Raw genomic sequence first — 27,935 nt, forward strand, 5'->3', positions numbered from 1 at the left:
CCTGTTTATAGCAGCATGAATCCATTCATGAGGGTAGAACCATCATGACCTAAACACCTCCTAAAAGACCCCACCTCCCAACACAGTGGCATTGGGGGTTAAGTATCCACCACATGGATTTTCAAATCATAGCAACAGTCTCCCATTTACTTATGTAGTCTCTAAGGCTGCTTTCATGCTACCAAGCTAGAGCTGAGTCGTTGTGAGAGAGTTCATATGGTCTGCAAAGCCTGAAATGTTTCCTGTCTGGACCTTTACAAGAAATATTTGCTGATTCCTGCTCTGGAGAAATAAAAATTATAATGCAAACTGGGAGTAATCTAGAAATTAGAGGAAGAATGATAACCCTAAAAATGTTTTTTGGCAGAGTTGGCAGGAGAGGAGAGGATAACCTAAGTTCTTGAGAGTTCAGATGTGAGTGAAACTCTAAATAAGATTTCTCCCTCTAGGTACATTTATTCCTTTATAATTGAAAAACAGGAAAACAATAGTGATTCAAGGTGTATCAGTAAGCTTTTGCAAAATTATGCTGTAACAAGTGGACCCCAAATCTCTGTCACTTTCAACAGCAAATTTACTTGCCCTCCATAAGTCACATTTAGTTTTGCTCCTTGTTGTCTTCTTTCTGGACTCAAGTTGAGGGAACCATTGCCAGGCTTGTGACAGTGGAGAGAGGGGCAAGGCGTCACTGACTCTTGAAGCTTCTGCTTGGAAATGACACATACCACTTTTGCTCACATTTCATTGGCCAAAACAAGTCAGACAGGCAAATCTGGGCTCAACAGGATGGGATGTTAGATACTTTCACAGGGAGAGGAAATAGATAAATGTGAACAATATTGCATTCTTCCTCAAAGGGATAACAGAGTCAAGAGATTTTGTTGTTTAATAGGGAGTGGCTTTAGCATGTTTGGAGGCAGAGGGAAGAAACCTATGCAGACAGAAGAGAAGGAAGTGCTTTTCTGAACAGTAAGTGTTCCCTGTTATTATTCCTGATAGGTGCAGATTTTCAACTGGGTAACGTGGGGTTCTGGGTCTGTGGGTTAGACCTGAGAGCCTGTGCAAAAGTTAATGACCTAGCACATAGGAATCAGCTGGGGAGATTATTCAAATGCAGATTCTGATTAGTAGGTCAAGGATGCGGCCTGAAATTCTGCCTTTTAAACAAGCTTGCAGAGGATGCTGATGCTACCAGTCTGTGGACCATATTTTGCGGAGCAAGGAACGACATCAACAGATATTCTGAAACAAAACAGGGAAGCAAGTACTCATTAGCAAACAGGTCAAATAATAAATCCTAAGGGAATGAAGTTATCCTTTCTGAAATGCTGATTATTTCAAGCCAGTGTTTAGATTATCTCCAAGGCAGAGAAGAATTAGCTTTGAGAAAGCAGGATGGCCATTTGAATGAAAAGGGGTCAATCAGATGAAGTCATATTGGTGGCAAGAGAGAGCAAGGGTAGGTTAAGAGTTTGTGGCCAGGCCTGTCATCCCAGCACTTTGGGAGGTAGAGAATTGCTTGAACCCAGGAGTTTGAGAGCAGCCTGGGTAACATTATGAGACCCTGCCTCTACAAATACAAAAAGTTAGCTGGGCATGGTGGTGGACACCTGTAGTCTCAGCTACTAGGGAGGCTGTACTGGGAGAATGGCTTGATCTTGGAGAAGTCAAGGCTGCAGTGAGCTGTGATTATACCACTGCCCTCCAGCCTGGATGAGAGAGTGAGACTTTGTCTCAAAACAAAGGAAGCTATGGCCAGAGTAGGTGATAAGTTAAAGATTTTCAGCTGGAGTAGTTCCATCTAGTGCCTTTGGCCACCATTCTGCCAGTAGCCTGTCTATGATGAAATACCTGCTAGATGAAACATCAACACTCCTCAATCACTGACGGGACTCCGGAAACTGGCGATAGATGTCTTTTAAGCACTCAAACATGAACAGCAGTTGTCCGAATGTACATCTTTTGATGGTAGCAAATGATTTAGTGAAGTTAATAAAAACCATTCAGCATTTTCATTGCTGTGAAGCATGTTTCATTTGAGGTTTGTCATAAATATCTTGCGGGTTAATCCTGAGGCAAAACTACAACTTCGGGATTTGACATTTTAAGAGAAAATTTTGAGGCGAAATTGTTCATTAGAATTTCAGTAGAGTTCCTTCAAAGAAAATCTGTAATCATTAGAAATAGTTGAATTTATTGATTGTTTATTCCTCTTTTTAATGACATTAGTAGATATATCTTGGCCACCCAGAGGCTTCAATTTTGAAGCCCATGCTTGTATTTCAAATGTGTCTTGACTTTTGCATGAATGTTTTGTGGCATTGAATTCAGATTTGCAACCTGCTTGCTGGGATTCCATGGGGAAATTTTAAGTTTTCAGAACCTAATTTTTTCGTTTATAAACTTTAGATGACATCTCATTTTGTTAGTGATAGGTTAACAGTAATATATTTAAAAGACATTACATATAGCAGGCCCTCAATAAATGCTGGATGTATTTTTATGTGGGGGACAAATCTGAAAGCACCGTTTCACACATTTCATCATCAAGAGCAAACCATGTGTGGCTAAGTAAAAAAGATAGACAATAACAAATATTCAAGGGACTGTGGAGTCACTGGAACCCTCATGTGGTGCTGGTGGGATTACAACATGATCCAGCCACTTTGGAAAACAGTTTGACATTTTAAAAAGTTAAACATAGCTTTACTATATGACCCAGGATTTCTACTTCTAGGAATCTACCCAAGGAAAATGAAAATATGTCCACATAAAGGCTTGTACATAAATATTCACAGCAGCATTATTCAGACTAGCCCAACAAAGCAAAACAAATGTCCACCAACTGTGAATAAACAAATTGTAATAGATCTATACACTTACTTCTGTCTGGAAACAAAAAGGAATGAAGTACTGATCATGTGCTCAACGCAGATGATCCTTAAAAACCATCTTGCTAACTGAATGTAGCCAGACACAAAAGACAACGTGTAGTATGATTCAATTTACATGGAATTCTCCGAGAAGGCAAATCTACAGATACAGAAAGTAAATTAGTGTTTGGGGCTGGTGATAGGTAACTACAGATTGGCTCAGGGATATTTTTGGTGGGGGAGGGGATGATGGAAATGCTCTAAAATTAGATAGTGGTGATAGGTACACAACTCTAAATTTGCCAAAAATCTTTGAACTGTGCATTTACACAGGCAAATTGTATGGTATATAAACTCTATCTCAATAATGCTGCTTTTACAATAATGAACATATCTTTTTCGATTTTGATGATTTCTATGTCAATTCTCACTCTTGTAAGATAAAGACAACTAGTGGAATACTTTTTACGGCTTTCTGAAATGTGTTGGGTTCTCTGAGTGATCGTGGATGCTTCAGCTTTTTCAGTTCAGTAGAGAAGATTGGTTTTCAGGACAGCAAGCTTTACCCTGAAACCAACAGCCCGCAGGCACCAGCAGAGGATACTAACATCTGAACACAATAAAAGTCCAGTCAGTAAATGCAAATCAATAACACTGGCTGATGATTCCACATGAGTAAAAAGAGATTTGTAAGATGGAGTGTCTTCACTTTAGCCATTAAACTTCTCATTCACCGCTTCTTCATTAAATGCCTGTCTTAAACAGGGCCATTGAATCTAAGATATCAGACATGTTTGAATTATGGAGATCAACTGCTTCATTGTTGGCTTTGGGCACAGGATGAAAGGAACTGAATTTAATATTCCCTCAGAAAAATGATGTAAGGAGAGGTAATTGGCAGCACCTGGGAGATACCATCTTAAAGTGGACAGCTGCCAGAGATGTGGTTATGGAGGCGCAAGTACATTCAAGACTCACCGATTCCCAATCATGTTACAACGCTAGAGGCCTTACTCGAGGATCAGATTGAAGAACTAAGTGTGTGTGTTAATAAATTCTCTGGCGATTTTGAAAATGAGAATTGTGTGATAGGTGGTTGTAAGATCGTGTAGTTTCATCATAAAGAGAGAATGCAGAGACTTGCATTTGACTGTTTCTTTTGTACAGAGCTTACCGTGGGGATGTAATTTGAGCATCCCCTGCAGGCAGATTGTTAGGCCTGCCGGGGCAAACATGCAAACTCTCCTTGGACTTCTTTTGTTGGTAGTAAATGAGCTGAGGGGTCAATAGGAATAGATGGCATCTGAAACTTGCTACCCAAACAACTCTTGTTTCTCAATGTGTGATCCAAGAATCCTTGGCGTCAGAATCGTCATGTGAGAGCATGGCGTAGCGGTGCTGTTATTAAAACATTAGAAACTTCAGTGACTGTACTGTACCACATTCTATTGCTGGGGTAAGAAGTGAGTAAAGAGACCACGATCCTTGCTCTGTGGAGCTTTTGTTCTGCAGTTGTTTTCCAAGGGTTGGCCCTGGACCAATAGCATTTCCTTCACCTGAGTACTTAGTAGAAATGTAAATTTTCAGGCTCCACACTGAAGCTATCTAACAAATCAGAAACTCTGGAGTTGCAATCAAATGATATAACTTTTAATAAGCCCTGCTGTTCTTGATGCATAGTAGCATTTAAGAAGCATTCAACTAGGACAGGGTTACTCGGCTTCCCCACTACTGACATTCTCAGTTGGATAGGTCTTTGTTTAGGGGCTGTCCTGTGTATTGTAGGATATTTAGTAGCATTCCTGGCCCCTAGTCCCAAGATGCCAGGTAGCTCCCCGACTCCAGCTGTAACAATTTAAAAAAGCCTCCAAATATTATGAAGTGTTCCCTGGGGACAGAATGATCCCTAGATGAGAACTGGTGCGTTACGGCAAGGCTGCTCAAAATGGTCTGCTCACTAGCATGACTTCAGTCAAATCTCTGAGGCTGAGAAGGAGGCATCTGGCTTTACAAAAGCACTTCTGGTGATCCTGATGCAGCTAAGGATTGGGGATTTCCATCCTAGCAGAGACAGGCAAGAAACCATTAGATGTATACACGTAAGTAAATCACTCCAAATGCTGAGTGTGCTACACGTCAGATTCGTAGGATGGCGTGTCTTCACTTTATCCATTAAATTTCACATTTCAGAAGGACTGGGAAGACAGGAAAGAAGGGCAGGGTGCTCGGTGGGAGGGCTGTAATTTTAAATAATGTGGTCACAGAAGGTCTACTGAGAAGCTGATACTTGAGCTGAGACAGAAGGAAGTGAGGCAGTAAGTCAGATAACGGGAAGAATGTTTTTGGCATAGAGGAGGAAAAACGGCCAAAGTCCTGGGGCAGGTGTAGGCCTGGTGGGTTTAGAGGGCAGTGAGTAGGCCACAGCAACACAGTGGACAGGCATGGCAGGAAAATAGTTAGAAAAGAAGTGAAACATAATGAATGAATTAACTTACCTCGTTGCAGACTTGACTTCTGTATGTACTAGCTGTGTGTCTTGTAGTACATTGCTGTGATCTTTTTGGACTTCAGCTTTCTTTTGTATACCTGTTCCCTATAGGCCTTCTCTGAGAAATAAACACATCAAATGATAAACTTAGGAGAAGGAATACAGTACATATTTAAATTCTAAACTTCCAGCACTTAGCACATTATGTTGATTATAAGACGTAATCAACACATGTTATACAGATTGTTAAAAAAATATGAACAGAGCCGGGTGCGGTGGCTCATGCCTATAATCCCAGCACTTTGGGAGGCCGAGGCAGGTGGATCACGAGGTCAACAGATTGAGACCATCCTGGTCAACAAGGTGAAACCCCGTCTCTACTAAAAATACAAAAATTAGCTGGGCATGGTGGTGCGTGCCTGTAATCCCAGCTACTCGGGAGGCCAAGGCAGGAGAATTTCTTGAACCCAGAAGGCAGAGGTTGCGGTGAGCCGAGATCGCGCCATTGCACTCCAGTCTGGGTAACGAGAGCGAAACTCCGTCTCAAAAAAAAAAATATGAACAGAAAAATTGAGACCTATCAGAGCAGATTCTCTGCCTCAGTCTTCCAGATGGAGACTGGAAATCTGCATTTATAATAAGTTTTCCTAGGTGACTCTTGAATATATACAATATTTTGAGGATCTTATTCTTCTCATATAAATGTACCATGATCCCTTTTAAATTATTTGAAAATCTCTAGCAGTGGAATTTTCCAAGGATAAAAATTCATCTTTGAGCTCTAAGACCTTCCCCAAAATGAGCCAGGTTTTAGACCTACCATGGCATGCTTGGGGATTATACTGAGGGTTTTTTCACTTTGTAGTGAAGCTTCCTTGGATTGAATATTCAAGGGACTCCTCAGAGGAAGCCAATCAATAGTACTAAGAACTGGAAACATGTCCTGACCCACTGCATGATAAAAGTAACTCTGAGTTAGGTAGGTATTACATCCGCCACGAATACCTTGAAATTAAAGTTATCCAAGGCAAAAGGTTTCTTATATTGTACCTAACTATATAAGTTTTCTTTTGTTTTGCATTCAACGTCTCTCTTCTGATTTGCTGACTTACGTCGTTATGCTTTGGTAACTAAATAACCTTGAACTTCTGTAGCTTCTACCCTCCTAAATGCTCGGTGTTTGGGGCCATTTTCAGTCCTTAAAAATAAACCATTCTTCAACATATTACTCTCTGGATATTTTGCTCAACCTTATTTGCCTTAGGGAACCAAAAAGATTAAATCTTACCAGGTCTCGAAGCTACAACAATTTGAACTGCTAGATTTTTCTGCCTTAATTTCCCCTCTGTGAGTTCAAGAGGTCAGACATAGTCTGAGGCAATACTTAAGGAGTCTGTACCTCAAAAAAGCAATTGGATTAAGTTGCTTGAATCCATTTCCTCTTTTCACATTGAAATGTTGGGGGCAGGGGATGGAGGAGTGTCAAGATGAGCTTTAAATTGATTTACGTGGTAGAGAAAAATGCACCAAAGCTGAAGAGAAAATGCCTTCTCATTATTTAGTTGCTAAGCTACACCTGATAGTTCATGTTGTGGTCCATGACGGGAGCTGTAAGCATCCAAACGGTTTTTATTCATTTAATTCACTAATAAATTAATTACACTCAATAAGATTCATCCATAAGCAATCTAAAGAAGTTAAAAAAAAAATCAAGTATGTTGCCATTTAGACCAAACTGAACTATCATTAGTTTTAAAATTTCTCATTACAGGCCCATGCAACATTTATACCTCACACCCCTCATTCCTCCGGTGGGAGAACTGAGAGGCCTAAGGGTAGGCGTCTGTTTCAAAGTTCTTAAGAACTTCTGTCTTCCAAGATTAGGCACGGCACGCTCATTAAAAGTTTCCCCCTGGCTACTTGTTCACCAAGAAACATTTCGAGTTAAAGATGCTTCTAGGGTTGGCAGATAAAATTCAGGATGCCTAGCTCAATTTGAATTTCTGATAAACAACAAGTATATCTTTTAGCACAATGATGTCCTCAATATAACTATGTCTCGAATGTTACATGGCATATACACGTATACTAAAGATGTATTTGCTGTTTACCTGAAATTCACATTTAACTCGGCATTCTGTATTTTGACTTGTAAATTCTGCCAACACTAGTTATTCCTCTTTTTTTTTTTTTTTTCCCCCCCGAGCCGGAGTTTCGCTCCTGTTACCCAGGCTGGAGTGCAATGGCGCGATCTCGGCTCACCACAACCTCCGCCTCCTGGGTTCAGGCAATTCTCCTGCCTCAGCCTCCTGAGTAGCTGGGACTACAGGCACGCGCCACCATGCCCAGCTAATTTTTTGTATTCTTAGTAGAGACGGGGTTTCACCATGTTGACCAGGATGGTCTCGATCTTTTGACCTCGTGATCCACCCGCCTCGGCCCCCCAAAGTGCTGGGATTACAGGCTTGAGCCACCACGCCTGGCCTAGTTATTCCTCTTTAACGAATGCTGTTTCAACTTCAGTGCAGTAGCTCACACCTGTAATCCCAGCGCTTTGGGAGACCAAAGCCGGTGGATCACTTGAGCCTAGGAGTTCAAGACCATGCTGGGCAACACAGCAAGACCCCTGTCTCTACAAAAAAGAATAAGCAATACCTTGGAGTGGTGGCGTGTGCCTGTGGTTCCAGCTACTCGGGAGACTGGGGTGTGAGGATAGCCGGAGCCCAGGAGTTTGCGGTCACAGTGAGCTGTGATTATGCCATTGCACTCCAGCTTGAGCAACAGAGCAGCAAGTTCCTGTCTCAAAGAAAATAAAAATAAAAAAAGGAATATTCCATTGTAATGGTTAAACCTTAGTCAAAGACAATCTCTGAGACAAGTTATTTAGCTTCCCCAGCAGGCGGAAATTAAGAAAATAAATTATATTCTTTGACTAAAAGACAACTTCGAACCCAAGTCTTTGCTTTCTTAAAAAAATGTTAGGATTAGAAGCTATTGTCATAGTTTCCGAAGTAGAGGTATCTCTCAGTAGACCCTAGAACTTACTTTATTATGTAAAAAATGATGAAAACAAGAAGATTACAACAGTTGGTTTTTTTTTTTTCTTATAAATCTTCACGGGCCTGGATTATAACAGAATTTCTATCCAATCTACTTTAGTTTGCTATTGGGTCAAAGGTCCGTGCTTGTAGGATGTGCACTGTAATTAACAATTGCCACCTGTGTGAATTCTTTTGCATCTTAAAGCACCTGAGCCTGCCCCTGAGCCCAGTTAATATAAAGCACTGCACCAAGATGGCTGCACCCCATCGCGTGATTCCCTCCTCGTGGACGGGTACAGCTTCAGTGGAGAAGTTTGAGTTTGGCTTAAGGTTTAGCAAAAGAACTTGGTGGTCTTCTTGTTTCAAGATGGTTAACTATGTCACATCATGGAAAGGCAGTATTGTGGAGAAGCAGGCAAAGATTTGGAATAATGTAATCTACTTTAATTTCACTTTCTGCATCGTGACGTTTAAGACTGCTAAATGAAGACCATTGCGTTTGTAGGGTCCTGAACGTCGTCTTAAGAAGACAGCCACCAGTCCTGCTCATCTGGAGAATTGTTCTCATAATCTGCAGCCAGGAGGTACGTTCAGGTTTGGTCCTGTTAAATTCCCTAATACTCCTATTAGAAGCTATGGTCAGCAATTCCCTTTGTAATCAACCCTGTGTTTTAGAATGCTTATTCCTGTTAGTCAGTTCCACTTAAGGCAACAGTTTCTTGCCAGGAAGAGCTTAGAGAAAAGACTTGAGCGGATATCTTGCTATATGTTGCAATGTCTCTTGAAACAAGGTGGTTCTGGAAGCTTGAGAGTTTTGCTTCTGTTTAAGGTGGCAAAGAAAGTTGTGACCGAGAAAGTGGGAATGGATTTAGGGGGTGGAACTTCATTTTGGAGCCATGTGATGAAATGCGAACTGAGTTTTCAGTGCGGTTTTCATGTCGGTGTAATAAATAGTTCAGCATTAGAATGACTTCAGGTGCCATGTGATTGTACTCACCCGGAAGTTAAACTGACTTCGGAAGCAGCTCTCTCCCTTGAGAAGATTTGGGTCTCAAACCACTGTATTCTGGTGATTCTAAATGTGGTAATCTTTCTGGTTTAGTATGTCTCACAAAATCCCAGACTCAACCAATATAATCAGTCTGCTTTGCTTAGTCATTAAGGTTTTCCAGGGTAAAATATGCAAAGATATTAAAATCTGAAATGTAAGTTTTATATACTTTGGGGGCTTGGAAGTTTACATCATGTATCTGCAAACATTTTCTGTAAAGGACCAGACAGTAAATATTTTAGGTTTTTTTGTAGGCCATATGGTCTTGTCACATGACTCAACTCTGCCATTGTAGCAGTAAAGCACCCCTAGATAAGATACAAAGGAGTATGGTGTGTTTCAATAGAACTGTATTTGCAGACACTGAAATTTAAATTCTGTGTTATTTTCATGCGTTGTAAAATGTATTTTCCTTGCTATTAGTTTTCCAGCTCAAAGGTTGGAGAAAAAAAAGTGGGTGGAAGGGTGGATTTGGTCTACAGTTTGTAGTTTACTGACCCTACCTCTAGAACAATAAAACAAGTCCATATCCGTGTCTCTCCACTTAGTTTGTACTCCCTGATACTGCAAGAGTCTTGTATTATGTTCATGGTAAACTAATGGCTTCCCAAAATGAACGGGACCCACGTCAGAGACGTTAGTGCCTCGGGTTTAGGCATCGTATTTTTAGCATTGTGGAAAAAGGGAGCAGTGTCAAATATTAAAGTCACCTGGAGCATCTTGGGTGTTGAATTTGATTATTCCAGGAATAAATCTTTTGCATTTGGGGCATTCTACCTTCCCGGTCAATAACCTCCCAACCTCTCTCACCCGCTCTCAACCTTCTTTCCTCCCACCCTCTCAGCTGCCTTTTAGCTCTTTAGCCAGTTAGCAGGACATGAGACAATTGTCAGCTTGGTTGCTGCTTTTCAACCGGTCATTTGACAGAAGGTTTCTTTATTTTCTGTTTTTATTGTTTTGCTGTGATTAAAGGCGTTCATTTCAAACACATGGCAAGAGTTGTTTGGCCATAGCTATTCCTTAGTGTGGGCAAACTCAAGTATAGGAAACAAACCCACCCACTGCCCTCCCTGTTACTCTCTACGCGCACCTAAATAATTAACTTGAGGCATGATGATTGAAGAAAAAAATCCTTTACGGAAGAAAGCATTGCATGCAATCTTTAAATAATTTCTTCTAAGTCATTGCAAGCTTTTTCTAAATAGAATACTCCCTAAGTATGTCGAAATTAACATTGTATTTATAAACAAAGGTATAACTTTTGTCAGCTGATACTGTGCTGTGTGACATTAGGTATAGAAAGGTAAAGTAACTTATCTGATTCACTTTCTAAAAAGAGGAACTTGAACTGCATGAACTCAAGGGGCTTCTTGTATACTCATGACTTACAAAAGTAGGTAGTGTAATAGACATAGTGAGGTAGATAAACCTTTAGAAATAAGCAAATGGAAGAGCATGAATTTCTTAACATGTTCTGGGCTGTTTTGTTACCTCCAAATTCATATATTGAATTCCCAACTTCCAATACCCCAGAACATAACTGCATTTGGAAGCAGGATTTTTAAATAGACAACTAAGGTGGCTGGGTGTGGTGGTTTAAGCCTGCATTCCCAGCACTTTGGGAGGCTGAGGTGGGTAGATCACCTGAGGTCAGGAGTTTTGAGACCAGCCTGACCAAAATGATGAAACTTCATCTCTACTAAAAATGAAAAACTTAGCCAAGCATGGTGGTGGGCACCTGTAGTCCCAGCTACTTGGGAGCCTGAGGTAGGAGAATTGCTTGAATCCGGGAGGTGGAGGTTGCAATGAGCCAAGATTGCACCACTGCACTCCAGCCTGGGAGACAGAGATTCCACCTCAAAAAAAAAACAAAAAACAAAAAACTAAGGTTAAATGAGGTCATATGGGTGGGCCCTAATCCAATATGACTATATCCCTATAAGAAGAGAAGGAGACACCAGAGATGTGTAAGCACATGTTAAAAAGGTGGCATGTGAGAAGAAAACCATCTGTGTGCCAGAGAGAGGGGTCTCAGGAGAAATCAAACCCGTCGACACCTTAAACCTGGCCTTCCAGCCTCCAGAATTGTGAGAAATTTCTGTCAAGCCACCCAACCTATTGCATTTTGTGATAGCAAACTAACATACATGGTATCACAAGGGATATATGCAGGAGGGACAATTCCGGAACTGACCTGATGAAATAGAGGTCATATCATGAGCACTGCTCTCTCCTCCTTGTTCCACCCAGCCCATGATCTGAGGGATTTGGTCAGGCTGGATTTGAAAGCAGAGGACATTGGAGTGTGTGGACCTTACTGCCATCCTTTGGACAAAACCCTCAGTGTTCTAGATACCGACAAAAGACAGTCATCTGTTAATATATTTTTCATGGGTGTCTTTCAGAGTTCAGCTTATATAGTCATGTCCTGCCTACTGATGTTTTGGCCAATGATGGACCAAGTATATGCGGGTGGTCCCCCAAGACAACATGGGATTTTTACTGTCTCATTTTTATGTTTAAATACACAAGTACTTACCCTGGTGTTATAATTGCCTAGAGTATACAGTATAGTAGCATGCTGCTCAGGTTTGTTTGCTAGGAGTTACTGCTAGGAGCAATAGACTATACCATGTAGTTGAGCTTTGCATGTTTTGTGAAACTCACACAATGACAAAATCGCCTAGTGATGCGTTTCTTAGAATGTGTCCCAATCATTAAGGGATGCATGACCATCTTACATTTGGCAAACACAGGTGGCCCACTGAGGGTTTTCATCTGTGGATTCAACAACCATGAATGAAAAACACTTGGTGTGGGGGTGGGGAGAGAGTATCTGTACTGAACATGTGTAGACTTTTCTGGTCAACATTCCCTACATAGTACAGTATAACTACTATTTACACAACATTTACATTGTATTAGGTATGATAAGTAATCTGGAGCTGATTTAAAGTATATGGGGAAATGTATGTAGATTATGTGCAAATACTATGTCATTTTATAAAGAAACTTAGCCTCATGAATTTTGGTATCTTCAGGGGGCCCTGGAACCAGTCCTCTATGATACCAAAGGGCAACTGTGTTTATTTTATGTCCTCATTAATACAGAGAGGCAGTTCCCAAATGTCTTAGTGTAAGGGCACTTTCATATTTCTAGAAAAACATCATCAAGGACTTCAAGATCTGTGTATATAGCTATGCCTATTGATATTTACTATATTAGAAACTAAAAGAGAAAATGATGTATTGATTTATTAAAATAATAAATTTATCCTGTTAGAAAAAATAGCTTTCCCAAAGCAAAAAAGTTAGAAGCATGGCAGTTTTCTCTCACAGTTTTGTAGGTCTTTCTAATGTCTGGTTTAACAGAAGATAGCTGGGTTCATGTATCTGCTTCTGCATTCAAGCTCTGGTGATATCACCTGTCATGTAGCCTCTGGAAAACGGCACTGTAACCAATGAGAGGATGAGAGTAAAAAAGACAAGTGACATTTTAGTGTTACTAGAAAAGTAGCTTTGACTTCTTGGATACTTTGCAGGGGCCTCCAGGGCTCCCTGGACCATGGTTTAAGCACCTCCAATAGGCCAGGAAATCGAGACTATCCTGGCCAGCATGGTGAAATCCCAGCGGTTGCAGTGACTTGAGATCATGCCACTGCACTCCAGCCTGGGCAACAGAGCAAGACTCCATCTCAAAAACAAAACAAAACATAAAAAAACAGCCTCTGATATGGCAGTAAACCATGGACAAGGTATATATAATTCCTTCCATGTAAGTGGATCAGCTGTCCTGCTGATCAGGCACAAACTTCTCACTGTGACTGCACTTTTGAAGTTGTGGCCTAAAGATGGCTGTCAGAGGACCACCTTTAAAATCTGTAAGCTAACATTCCAACAGTAGCACTACTGCCTGTGTAGACACACTGCTGTTCTCAACTTTACACGGTATGCCTGGAAATAAGAAAAACGAAGGAAAGAACTCTTGCTGCGGACCCGCATTGCTTTCAGGTGTGGATTTGGTTTTTCACTCTGGGTATAAATTCATACTCGTAGCATTTCTGACTCATCAGTCAAGTGTTTGAGTGCTGTGAAAGGCTGCAGTGATTAAAAAGTGAAGAGAGCAAATTGTTTGATTTTTCATCTTCAAATGAGGAAATGAATGTCCAAAGAGGTAGGCAAATTTTCCAAGATGACCTAGTGAGGAAGTACAGTCGTCCCTCCTTATCCACGTTTTTGCTTTCCATAGTTTTGGTTACCCATGGTTAACTGTGGTCTGGAAATAGGAAATCCTAGAAATAATTCATAGGCTTCAAATTGCCTGCCATTCTTAGTATCACAACAAAATCTCTGGCTCTCCTGCTTTGTCCCGCCTGGGATGTGAATCCTCAAAGGAAGATTCCAACATATCCATGTTGTATATTCTACCTGCCTGGTGGTCACTTAGCAGTCATTTCGATTATAGGTTAAAAAAAGACATGGCATGTATAAGGTTTATATATCTGCAGTTTCAGGTATCCCCTGGGGGTCTTAAAATGTATGCCCCATGTATAAGCGGGGGCTACTCTACTAAACCTGAAGTCGAAATAAGATCTCCTCTTTCTATTATACTGTGCTATACCTGTGGTACCTGCCCTTGGGCAGCCTAGAGTTACAAACTAAAAGCAATAATCAACTAAATTTATAGAGTATGGATTGCAAGGCTGGCTATTCATTCAATTATAAAGACTCTTGGAGGCTGGAGTCAGCTGAGAGACATACTAGGGCTTTAGTGGGAATTGAGGCAAACTTTGAAGTACAGGGAGGATTTGAATGGAAACGATAATGCAGAAGGAATAATGTGGGGAAAAACACAGAGGCAGAGATGGCCAGAAAGGAGAACAGCCCCGTTAACAGAGTACGTGCTGAAGAATAAGAAAAGAGGAGGCTGATTGATGGGGTGATGGCAGCCATACCCTGTCCGAATCAGGAGCAGCCATTTTCAGATGCCTCATCTAACTGGGGCTGCAGACAAATGGCTTGTGAAAAAGCCATACTGACAGAGCTTTACAAGGATTCCACCCAAGATTTTGGCCATTTAACTTCATGGATGAACCAACCGAGCTAACCAGCCACAGATGTTTTGTTTATAACCAGAGGAATTCATGTGAGCTTGGCGATGACAATTCCCTGTCTATAAAATGCTGATAGTTAAACAGTGATACTGTGCGAAGCACTTGGAGTCTCTATCTTGAGAGGCAGTTCTTAAGTGTAATGGTTTAATGGTCATTTAGCATGATGGGCCTTTGGAGTGTAATATCATTTGCCTGCCAGTTAAAATGAACTCTTCTCTGTGGGAAGTCAAAGATCATGTCGGTGTAACCTGGATTAGGGGAAGGAGAGCATCAGGAAGTGAATGCCAAAATAGAAAACGGGGAATAAGATTTCTTGTATGCCTGTCCTGTTCATAAATCCAATTTAATTGGAGAACACCACTAATTTTCAATGAAGGGAGAGGGGGAAATTTTCTATGAAGCAACAAGTCTGACTTTTTTTTTTTTTTTAAGAAACACTGCTTTATTTCTCCTGTCATCAGCCTAATATTTTTATAATCTTACTTGATAACTTCCTACTTTGCTGTTAACATTGGGGTTATGAAAATAAAGAACCTGAGCTTCTTACCCACCCAGAAACTTCTGTATCCGTGTTTCCATTCCTCCTGCCCGTGTGAGGAAGGAGGCATTTCTCCTCTTGTTCAAGGCCCGTCCCTCCCCGGAGGCTCTCGGTGCCACCCAGTCTCCATTCTCTAGTGATCTCAGTTCTTCATTAACCCTGACTTGTATGTCTTCAGTCTGTCTCTCTGCCCAAGAATGATTTTCTGCCCTAAGCTTAGAAATGTAGACAAGTTTTTTGCTCCTCTATTCTTCTTTTGCTGCACTTGCACTGAGCTCGTTTTACCCATACGCTGAACTGTAAGCATGCACAGTCACTGTTGTCGCAGTTGCAGGCATGATGGCATTTGACTTGTGTAACACTGCAGGGGCTGGAACCGATTGTATCCAGGTTGTCGACTTCTCTGATGTCAGACGCATCATCCGTCTTCTCTGTGTTTGTCTCATCGACCTGTTTCCTCGTTCTTTTCCTTTGCCATTCAGTGCTGTTCTTTGTGTTTGCTCTTCCTTGGCTGTCCGGCGGTGGTGGGCCTCTGGATGCCTCCCTGGCTCTCTTCCTTGCTTCCGCTCTGTGTGTTGCTTGGACAATGTTGTTTGTACATGCCATTTTAATAAGCACCTTACTCTGTCTTCTGAATCTCTCCTTCTAGCCCTGCTGTTTCCTTCGAGCTCCAGAACCGAGAATTGGCCGTTTGTATCTCAGTCTCACTGTCTCATACCCAAACTTAGTTTACTCTTCAAACTTGTTCCTTGTTTATTGCTGGTCTCCGGTCCTGGCATCAAACTCCTAGAGCAGGGGTCTGCAAACTATGGCTCGTCGGCCCAAATCCCGCCTACATGGATTACAGGCTACATGTAATCCAGATTACAGATCACATGTTCTGTAAAGGATGTTCTGGAGTATGGCCACAGCTATTATTTTTTTAGTTATGCTCTATAAAAGATCCCGTTGCCTGCAATGCCTAGAATATTTACTAACGATCTTTTACAAAATAATTTTGCCAGCCGCTGTCCCAGAGCATCAAAGGCATTTGGAAGGCATGTGAAACCACAAATTGCTAGGTACTGTTTCTAAAGTTTTTGATTCAAGGTCCTGTGAATTTGCATTTGTAATGACTTTCCAGGTAATACAGGTCAAGGAACTACACTTCGAAAAGACTGTTCACAACTGCATTGACACGTACTTTTACCTCCTAAATAGATATTAAATCTCTCCTCTCCATCCATCTGTTCTCGTCAGTGCTGCTGAAAGGCTTTTTCAGAAATATACATCGGAATAGAGTAGATGCAGATGTGTCTTGTATAGTTGTACAAGAACAATTGGCATAGGAAAATATATCTAGGTTTACACTTGTACATATTAAGTTATAATAAATAAAATGAAAATACCAGAGGGCAGAGAGGTGGAAGAGTGCTATGTGAGACCCAGTGAAGCACGGTCTGGAACGAGATGGCTTGGGTTCAAATTCTGATTTCACTGCCTTTGGAAGGCTGTGCAAGTTCTCAGGGTCTCTGCATTACCTTCAGATAATCATGTTGAAGAAGTTATAGGCCCCAGTCAAAGGTTGGGGACCACAGTAGTATATGCATGAACTATAGGAGTCCCTCGGTATACAAGAGAAATTTGTTCCAGGACTTCCTGTGTTTACCAAAATTTATGTGCACTCAAGTCTCATTTGGCCCCGCAGACCTGCATATACAATGTTTTCCATCCAAGCTGAAAAAAATTCACGTCGAAGTGGACACTTGCAGTTCGACCCATGTTGCTCAAGGGTCAACTGTATTTTGATTTTATGCTAAGCATCTTTAGCATGGACTCATTGAATCCTCACAATACCCAGTGTAGTAGGAACTTCCATTATCCCAGTTTTCCAGATGAGCAAACCTAGTTTCAGTAAAAATGTCACATAACAGGAAGGCTGTGAAATCTGAAACAGTTCGAACCCAAGCAGTCTGGTTCCAGAGGCCGTGCTTTACTGAGTCTCGCGTTGCACTCCTCTACCTCTCTGTCCTGTGGTGATTTTGTTATATTTATTATAAACTTAATATGTGCAAATGTCAACCTAGGTATATTTTCTATGCTAATAGTTCTTGTACAGCTATAAAACCAAACCAAAGCGAATACAAACAATTCAAGTAACATCTAAGTTAAATTGATGTGAGACATGGCTGTGGTCTTATAGAATATTTATCGCAGCATGAATGGGTGTTGGTTTGCTCCAGTGAGGTTCTTGTGACTTCAACCTGATTTTGCAGCCTGGGGCCTGTTATCTCAGTTATTAATTTTTTTCAAACACTTGTGAAACTTTTATACCATAATATAATGACATTTGGCCTCAATGTACCACACAAATGTAAAGTTGACCTCTTTCCCCCAGTTAAGCTATTTCCAGATAGTACAGCGTATCCACACAATCAAAAGTAAAACATTGGTCCTGAATGCCACAGGGATTCTAGATTTTAAGGTGGTTAGCTGCAGACCCCAATCTGAGGACTGCTGGTCCCAGGATGAAGTCTAAGTCCTAGGCTGATGTTCAAGCCCCTTCACACCTGATCCTGCCAACCTCCCTCTCATTTCATTTCCTACCATTCTCTTAGGCTTTTCCTTTTACCAATCCTAATGGCTTGTAAGCCCAGAAACTGTCTCATTCCCCCAGGCTTTTGCACATCCCACTTCTCTGAGTGGCTACCTTTTCCAGTCCTCAAGTCCACACCTCAGATCTACTCTACCTTCAATTCCTCTTCATCCTTTAAAATTCTACTTTAGCACAGACACCTCATAAACCATTTAAACTGACATGTACATAGGGAAAGAAGCTAATGATCCATTGCAACATAAGGCAAGGCCCTCTGGACTGCCTTTCCTCCTGCACCCATGGTTCTAGATGAATTCCAGGATGTCACACAGCATGGTTTAAGAAATAGGCTTTGTGGGGAACAGGAACACTGACAAAGCCAGGATCAGCAAGAGAAGGGAAGATGTGAGCTCCCAACCTCCCCTCACCTGCCAAGGGGCTTCCAGGTCACAGTTATCTGCAGCCCTCACAGTGTGTGGGTTTGTCTTCCAAATGCAAAGTATTCTTTCCTTCCTGCTTTTCAGTTTGTAACCACCCAATAGGTTCTTTTTGCCCACTGCCAAGATAGAGCTAATTTATCAAATCAGGAGAATTGTAATAAAGAGTGTTACACATGTAGAGCTAGTTAAAGAGGAGAACAGAGCTCTGTTATTCAAGTCAGCCTCCCCAAGAATTCCGAAACTAGGATTTTTCAAGGATAGTTTGGGGGAAGAAAGAGGGAGTAGCTAGGCAATGGAGGCTTGCTGATGATTGGTTGGGGGTACAATCATAGGGGTGTGGGAAATGGTCCTCATTTGTGCTGAGTCACTTTTGGGTGTGGCTACAGGAGGGTCTGCAGGTCCAAGTGGAGCCATTGGTCATTAGGTATTCAAAAAACCCAAAAAGACATCTCAAAAGGCCAATCTTAGTTTCTGCAGTAGTGATGTTATCTGTAGGAGTAATTGGAGAAGTTTATATTTTGTGACCTCTGGAATTATGGCCAGCAATTGTTTATGTCTACACCTTAGCAGAATTCATGTTCCTCTCATCCCACTAGCCTGGTAGTTCCTCCTTAGCCTTACAAAGGTGGTTGAGTTTTGGGGAAGGGCTATTATCATTTAAACTATAAACTTAAATATCTCCGTAAGTGAGCTTGACCAAACCCAGGAATAAACAAGGGCAGTTTGAAGGCTAAAGGCAAGATGGGGGTTAATGAGATCTTTCACTGCCATTAATTTTCTCACTGTTAATAATTTTTGCAAAGCCAGCTTCACTTTTCTAGGAAAAGCTTGAGGGAAGAAACTTCTCAGTGGAAGACAGGTCAGCTTGGTACCAAGCAGACTAAATTTTGAAGTAGCGACCGTTCATATAATTGTCTCAGAAACCCCACTGCCTCGCACCTGGATACCTTAAAGCCCAGTGGAAATTACTTACCCTTCTGTAGGGGAGGAAGCTTTTGGTCTCATGGGAAGCAAACTTTGGGTGCAGGCCCCTTCCCTGACAGAAGTGGGGTGTGTGCTCAATGTTCAAGCAACTCAGAAGGAGGCCTCAGGGTCATTTTTTAATATACTTGCTCATGCCTCTATCATTTTCTTGTTCAGGTCCTGCCAGATTTTTAATGGTCTATTAAGTTGAAAAATCAACTTTAGAAATATTAAGAAAAGCTCACAAAAATAACAAAAGGAAATGGTAGCGGCTTGGGAAATTTTCATTGACTGCCGTTGAGTTCAAGTCAACCATAGGCAGATTTCCAAGTTGGGTGTCAAATGATTCCCCATTGAGATAAAAGTACTCACTGAGAAAACAGATGCCCATATTGAAGTGATCAGGGTTGGAGATGATTTGTCCTTACTAAGGAAAATACAATTCCATCTCTATTTGGGTTGCAGAGAAAATGGGGCTTGATATCTGAGTTGTAAGAACTATCTGTGAAATTACAATAACTTTCCTGGGGCTGTTTTAGCACTTACAATTCAATCTTTTTAATGTAGGCTTAATAAAACAATATCAAATGCATGTGTTACAGGTGGGTGCCAGCCTGTTTTAAAATTTATCCAGATGGTATTGTCTGCATATTGAAAATCTAGGTTTTATTTATTTATTTATTTATTATTTTTTTGGGAGGAAGGGAGGAAGGCAGGAAGGGAGGGAAGGAGGAAGGGAGGGAGGAAGGAAGGGATGAAGGAAGGAAGGAAGGGAGGGAAGGGAAGGAAGGAAATCAAGCAATGAGAGAGACATTGCCGAACTGGATGTAGAGGTTTACAAGTTGATGTTTTTTTTTTTTTTGAGAGAAGGAAAGAAAAAAAAATGAGTAACGGAGAGGAAGAAAGAGGAAGAGAAAGAGGGAGGGTGAACGGAAATATTGCTTTATTCTGAAAAAAAAATGGGTATTAATAATGGCCAATCAATGTTTCATTTAAACCTATGAGTAGGTGTGATGTGGTATTGACAAGAATGTATATTTTGTGTATTTGAAGTGGAGAGCTCTATAAATTTTTATTAAGTTTACTTGTTCCGGATCTGAGTTCAAGTCCTTGATATCCTTATTAACTTTCTGTCTCATTGAATCTAAGTCTCTATGTATCTGGGTGTTAGGATCGTTAGTTCTTGTTGTTGCATTGATCCTTTTACCACTATATCTTTGTTGCTTTAAGATCTATTTTATCCGATACGAGAATTGCAACTCCTGCATTTTTAAAAATTAATTAATTAATTTATTTTTGCTCTCCATTTGGTTGGTAAATCTTTCTCCATCCCTTTGTTTTGAGTCTTTGTGTATCCTTGCATGTGAAACAGGTCTTGATGTAACATGCCATTGGGTTTTGGCTGTGTCTTTTGATTGGGGGATTTAGTCGATTTAAATTTAGGGTTACTGCCATTTGAACTTAACTGGCTGTTTTATCCATTCGTTGATGTAAATTCTTCTTTATGTTGGTGCTCTTTACTTTTTGGTATATTTTTAGAAAGGCTAATACTGGTTGTTTCTTTCTGTGTGTAATGCTTCTTTCAGAAGCTGTTGTAAAGCAGGCCTGATGGTAATAAAATCTCTGAGTACTTGTTCATAAGATATTTTATTTTTCCTTCAGTTGTGAATCTTAGTTTGGCTGGATATGGAATTCTGGGCTGAAGGTTCTTTTCTTTGAGGATGTTGAATATTGGCCCCCACTCTCTTCTGGCTTGTAGAGTTTCTTCTGAGAGATCTGCTGTTAAGTCTGATAGGCTTGCCTTTGTGGGTAACCTGACCTTTCTCTCTGGCTGCCCTTAGTATTTTCTCCTTTGTTTCAACCCTGGTGAATCTAATGATTACGTGCCTTGAGGTTGCTCTTCTTGAGGAATATCTTTGTGGTGTTCTCTGTGTTACCTGGGGTTGAATATTGACCTGCTTTGCTAGTTTAGGAAAATTTTCCTGAATAATATCCTGAAGGGTATTTTCCAGCTTGGATTCATTCTCTCTGTAGCATTCAGGTACACCTATCAAACGTAAATTACGTCTTTTCACATAGTCCCACATTTCTTGGAGACTTTGCTCATTCCTTTTTATCCTTTTTTCTCTAATCTTGTCTTCTTGTTTTATTTCATTAAGTTGGACTTTGACCTCTGATATCCTTTCTTCTGCTTGAACAATTCGAGTGTTTAAACCTGTGCATACTCTCGGAGTTCTTGTATTGTATTCTTCATTTCCATTAATTCACTTATATTCCTCTCTAAGTTGTCTATTCTCAATAGGATTTCATCAAACCTTTTTTCAAAGTTCTTAGTTTCTTTACGTTGGGCTACAACATGTTCTTTTAAGTCACAGAAGTTTCTTCTTATCCATTCCCTGAAGCATAATTCTGTTATTGGCATACGCTCATTCTCCATCAAGCCTTGTTCCATTGTTGATGTGGAACTGTGATCATCTTTAGAGGGAGAGGCGTTCTGATTTTGAGTATTCTCAGCCTTTTTACGCTGGTTTCTTCCCATCATTGTAAATTTATCCTCCTGTCATCTTTGAAATTACCAACTTTCAGATTAGGTCTCTTGAGTGGACATCCAAGTTGTTAGTTCCCAGGGCCAGAACAGCAGCGTTAAGACTGATGGTGCTTTTCTGCCCAGGATTCTCCTGTCTGGCTTCCTTCTTGTGTCCATAATAGGCGACTCTGCCTTCCCGGGGCTCCAAACCTCGGTCAGAAGGGGAACTAGTCTCGTTTACTCTGCGCCGAGAGCTGCCGCGCCAAGGTGCCATCACAGCCGCTGTGCTGGCCTCAGGAGTCATGCTGGGGACCCGTGTGGGTCCTCCAAACCTGGGTCAGAAGGGGATCCAGCCCTGTTTACTCTGCTCCGAGAGCTGCCGTGTTGAGTTGCTGGCGAAACCGGTGCGCCAGCCACAAGAGTCATGCTGGCCATCCGTGTGACTCCTCCACTGGGGGATCTTCTGCTCCGTGAGCGACCAGAATTTGTCTTAAAGTGTGGCGTCCTCTAGTTCTCTGCACTTTCACTGAGAGCTGCAATCCTGAGATGTTAGCGATCAGCCATCTTGGATCATTCTCCTCGAAAATCTAGGTTTTAAAGGGCCAGGCATGGTGGCTCACGCCTGTAATCCCAGCACTTTGGGAGTCCAAGGCGGGTGGATCACGAGGTCAAGAGATCAAGACCATCCTGGTCAACATGGTGAAACCCCATCCCTACTAAAAATACAAAAAACTTAGCTGGGCATGGTGGCATGTGCCTGTAATCCCAGCTACTCAAGAGGCTGAGGCAGGAGAATTGCCTGAACCCAGGAGGCCGAGGTTGCAGTGAGCCGAGATCGCGCCATTGCACTCCAGCCTGGGTAACAAGAGTGAAACTCTGTCTCAAAAAAAAAAAAAGAAAATCTACGTTTTACATATCAGAATAATTAATACACAGTAAGAATAGAAGACACCTCAAACACATCTGTACAAATGACGGCAAACTTATTTAGCATTTAATCCATTTATAAGGCTGAGAAGGCTTTTAAAGAGTGAATTCTTTTCAAAATACTTTATATATTAACTCTGTTGTGGCTGCTTTCCAATTCTATTTTTGTGAAGCAAGATCTCAATACTCTTGCAAACCAAAATTAAAAAAAAATATTAAGGTCCCTCAACCATCTGAATGGACCCCTCCTCTTGGCCAAGGGCATTCCAAAGTTTACCTGAAAAATATAGTTCAGACCATGATGGGAAGCTGGGTGGGGTTGGACATGCTTCATAATACCCTCCTACCTTTTGGAATTACTGGTAGAACAGGCTTCTTTAACTATAATAAGAAACATTTGCAATCTATTGTCTCTGAAGGCTGCTTCCTGGCAGCTTCACCTGCGTGATAAAAACCTTGGTCTCCACAACCCTTTATCTTAACCCAGACATTTCTGAGTCTTTTGACAATAACTTAACTCTTTAAATCAATTGCCAGTAGAAAATCTTTATCTGCCTATGACCTGGAAGACCCCCCTGCCACTTCCAGATGTCCTGCCTTTCTGGACCAAACCAATGTACACTTGATATGTATTTGATTTATGTCTCCTGTTTCCCTAAAATGTATAAAACTAAGCTGTACCCTGACCACCTTGGGCACATGTTCTCAGGGGGCTGCATCAGAGGCCTTTGGTGATTCACATTTGGTTCAGAATAAATCCCTTCAAATATTTTAGAGTTCGACTATTTTCATAGACACTCTTTATGTTATAGCTCTCTCATCCAAAAAACTCAGAATAATTATTAATAAGGTATAGTCTCATATTCATTTATGTATGATGTTATTTTAAATGTCTTACACAGATTGTACAATTAAAATCACTAATTGCAACTAAGTTTTTACATGTGAGAATTTTCATATTATGTCTTAAGTTTATAAATCTCATCAACTTTGGTATTTGTATATAATCTTTTGATGTATTGGAAAAAGATTTTAAAGGAAGTATAGTCATCATATTTCTAGAGTGTAGAATTTATGATTTTCACATGAATATAAAATTTACTTAAGCCAAATCAAATAAAATAAGTGTTTTACTTAATTTCCTAAATTGAGTAAAACACATATTTTATTTTGATTAAATAATTATAACAAAGTTGATGTGGAAAATATAAAAAATAGAGTAAAATTCTAAAGGAGAAAATGAATCCTTTTACAAAACTAGTTTTACAAAATGTATATACATATGAATTGTTTCCTCCCCCAATTAGAATCATATTGCAAATGGACAGTTTTATATATAATATTTTTCTTGTCATTATTCTCTGGAATTGTGATGTTTAAATGTCTGCATAATGTTTCATCATACAGACATAGTGTAGCATATTCTCTTTTGTTAGACTTTAAAATGTTATTTTTTTTTTTTTTTGAGACGGAGTTTCGCTCTTGTTACCCAGGCTGGAGTGCAATGGCGCTATCTCGGCTCACCACAACCTCCGCCTCCTGGGTTCAGGCAATTCCCCTGCCTCAGCCTCCTGAGTAGCTGGGATTACAGGCACGTGCCACCATGCCCAGCTAATTTTTTGTATCTTTAGTAGAGACGGGGTTTCACCATGTTGACCAGGATGGTCTCGATCTCTTGACCTCGTGATCCACCCACCTCGGCCTCCCAAAGTGCTGGGATTACAGGCTTGAGCCACTGTAAAATGTTCTTAAATTTTTTGCATTTTATGAATAAGGAGTGAGCATAAGGGTATTGTGTTTTTCCTGTCTCTCTTCCTAACAGAGCTTTAGCAACACTCTCAAATTTTATGTTAATCGTTACCTCGTTTATCATTCTGTTATTTGTATGCAAGCTGAAAGAATAGATTATATATGAGTATTCCAGTTGTTTTATATGTTCATCAGCCTTTTATATTGTGAAACTTCGTTTTCTGTACTTGGTATGAAAAATCTCATTTTAGTTTTATTTGGCATTTACTGATTTACTAATTAGGTTGTGTATTATTTTATGTTCATGGAATATTTATGCTGCATTTTCCATGAAACACCTGTGATATTTTTCTCTTGATTTCTAAAAGTTCTTTGTATATCCTGGAGACTAATCTTTGTTAATTACTGTATTACAAGCATCTTCTCCCAGTCTGAAGCATGTCTTATAACTTTATGGTGTCTTTTGATGAATGCAGTTTATTAATTTTAATGCATTCTAATTTTCTTTTACGACCAGTCTCTTGAGCAGAAAAGTATTCTGTTATTTTCCTGTGAACATCTTTAAATCTTGTCCTTCACATCATTCATTAGGAATTGATGTCCGTAACTCATGTTAAGGTAGGGATTCTATTTTTCCCTAATAGGGAAACTAATTGTTCCAACACTATAGTCCATACTTACCTCACTAATAGTGTTTCTGTCATAAGTCAAATTTCCAAATGTGTATCTTTCTGGGCTTTTATGCTTTATTGTTTATACGTTTATCTAACATTACTTTGTTTAGTTACTATTTCTTTATACTAAATCTTGATTTCTGATAGGTTAAGCCTTCTACTTTATATTACTTCAGGAGTGTTGTTTATTTTTTTTTTTCTTCTTTTTTCCTAATAATCTTCAAAAATCAGCTAGTCAAGCTTCAAAAAACACCATGGGAAATTTATTAGAATAGCTTTTCCTGTATGAATCAATCTCAGCAGACACAATACCTTTATAACACTGAGTCTATCAATTCATGCTATGGTATTACTCTCATTTGACTTTTTTTTTTTTTTTTTTTTATTATACTTTAAGTTCTGGGTTACATGTGCAGATCATGCAGGTTTGTTACTTAGGTATACACATGCCATGGTGGTGTACTGCATCCATCCTCCCATCATCTACATTAGGTATTTCTCCTAATGTTATCCCTCCAGTCTCCCCACCCTCTGCTATCCCTCCCTTAGCTCTCCCACCCAACAACAGGCCCCGGTGTGTGATGTTCCCCTCCCTGTGCTGATGTGTTCTCATTGTTCAACAATGACTTATGAGTGAGAACATGCAGTGTTTGGTTTTCTGTTCTTGTGTCAGTGTGCTAAGAATGATTGTTTCCAGCTTAATCCATGTCCCTGCAAAGGACATGAACTCACCCTTTTTATGGCTGCATAGTATTCCATGGTGTATTCATTTGACTTCTTAACGTATTTCAAAAACTTTTATACTTGTAGATATGGAAGTTATACAACTTTGGCTTGCCTTGTTCCAGATAGAATACATTATTTGATTGATATTGTAAATTACAACTTAAAAAAAATCATATTTTCTACTTGTTCACAGTACATACATTGAATTAATTTCTGTATCCAGAAACTTTAGAAACTCATTATGTTGATCATTTAATTATAGCATTTCGGGGATCATATTTCTGTGATTCTTGTTCTCTTTCAGTCATTTTGCCCTGCATGTATGTGTTTGGTGGACGTGTGGATGAGTCCTGCACTGATTAACAACTCTAGTACACATAATAATATGTGTACATAATAGGTACATATGTTTATAGGGTTTGTGAGATGTTTTTATACAAGCATACAATATGTAATAATCACATTGGAGTAACTTGGAGATCCATCACCTCAAGCATTTGTCAACTCTTTGGATCAGGAACATTCTAATTTTCTTCTTTTAGTTATTTAAAAATACACAGTTACTTAAAAACATTTAAATAACTTGTATAACTTTATAGTTTAGTAATGACTTTATAATTTAGTTTTTATTTATTTGAAAATACAATTTTAAAATTGTTGACTATAGTAACTCTGTTGTGCTTTTAAATACTAGCTCTTATTCTATATAACTATATTTTTGAAACTCCTCCCTTTCCCAGTGTCTGATAACCATCATTCTACTCTATCTTCATTAGTTCAGTTGTTTTAATTCCATGAGTTGTTTTAAATCTTAGCACTCTTTTTAATAGAACTTATGATGATGGCCAACTTGTCTTCTTTCTAATTTTTAAGCAGTGAGTTTGAAGTTTTTTTATACAGTAAGCCTTTATTAGGTTAAATTCATTTCTATTCCTAATTTTTGAAGAATTTTTATTTTAGTTGTTGATATTAATGTTTTTTTAAAAATACATATATTGAGACAACATAGTTTTAAAATCTCTTTATCTTCAGTCAAATGGTCAAGTCTTACTCTTCATCCTATTTTAGCTATCAACCTCTGAGAAGTGCCGTCTCCCAGACACCGGATTGGATATCCAGTTGATACGTAGAACCTTTAGTTGAATGCCTAGTAGATATCTCAAATTTAACATGTCTAAAACTGAACTCTTCATCTCTTTCCCCAAAACCCCTCAGACCTTTTCCATGTATGGCTTCTCAGTTTCTGTTATTGGTGAATTTATTTCTTAAACCAATCAGAACAAAACCTTGGGATTATTCTATACTCCTTTTTCATTACTGCCTCACTTCTAATCATTCAGGAAATCCTGTTAGCTCTTCTTTCAAAACAGATGTGAAATCTCACCCCTTCTCACCACTCCCTCTATCACCTGGTCTGATCCACTGTCATCTCTTGCCTTTCAAAAGGACTCTGCTTTGTTCCCCTACAAACTATTTTCAACATTGCCCTATAGCGTTTCTTTTAGAGAGTAAGTTAGGTCATGACACTTCTTAAAGTCCTGGAATGATTCCCCATTTCACTTAGACTAAAAACAGAATCCTGAGAGTGACCTGCAAAGGCCGACATGGAGCTTCTACTTCCCTCCCTTCCATCCAACATACACACTTTCTGAGTTCTTTACTCATTACCATTATCCCCCTTGCACACTGTGCCAGCCTTGCTCCCTCCTTGCTCTGTCTTGAGAACAGAAGGCAGACTTCTGCCTTGCTGCCTTTGTTTCAACTCTTGCATCTGGAATGCTTTCACCTAATCCACTTACCTAATGCCCCCATCTCCTTCAATTCTTGACACAAACCTCACCTTCTATATTATTCCATTTTGCATTGCATATGCTATTATTATTATTGCATATGCAATGCAAAATGGAATAATATAGAAGGTGAGATTTGTGTCAAGACTTGAAGTACCTGAGACTGGGTAATTTATAAAGAAAAGAGGTTTATTTTGGCTTTAGTTCTGCAGACTGTACAAGAAGCACAGTGCCAGCATCTGCTTTAGGTGAGAATCTCAGGAAGTTTCCAACTGTGGTGGAAGGTGAAGGAGCCAGCAAGAGAGGGAGGAGGAGGTGTGCTGCCTCCATTAAACAACCAGCTCTCTCATGAACAGATAGAGTGAGAACTCCCTCATTACCACAGGGAGGGCACTAAGCCATTCATGAGGGATCTGCCCCCATGACCCAAACTTCTACCACCAGGCCCCACCTCTAACA

The 27,935-nt window shown here is 40.1% G+C and overlaps 1 protein-coding gene across 5 annotated transcripts in view; it reads left to right on the top strand.

Moving 5' to 3' along the window:
• RARB (retinoic acid receptor beta) overlaps nt 1-27,935 on the top strand; it is a 782,655-nt gene that overhangs the window by 23,553 nt on the left and 731,167 nt on the right. For 3 of the 5 annotated variants that reach the window (XM_035278907.3, XM_078354410.1, XM_035278906.3), the window contains one exon: nt 8,908-8,986. The exons of the other annotated variants lie outside the window; for them this stretch is intronic. The gene's annotated coding sequence lies outside the window, so the exon portion shown is untranslated. The remainder of the gene's footprint in view (nt 1-8,907; nt 8,987-27,935) is intronic. 5 annotated transcript variants of the gene reach the window in all.

The sequence above is a fragment of the Callithrix jacchus genome, chromosome 17 (assembly GCF_049354715.1).
Source record: "Callithrix jacchus isolate 240 chromosome 17, calJac240_pri, whole genome shotgun sequence".
NCBI lineage: Eukaryota > Metazoa > Chordata > Mammalia > Primates > Cebidae > Callithrix > Callithrix jacchus.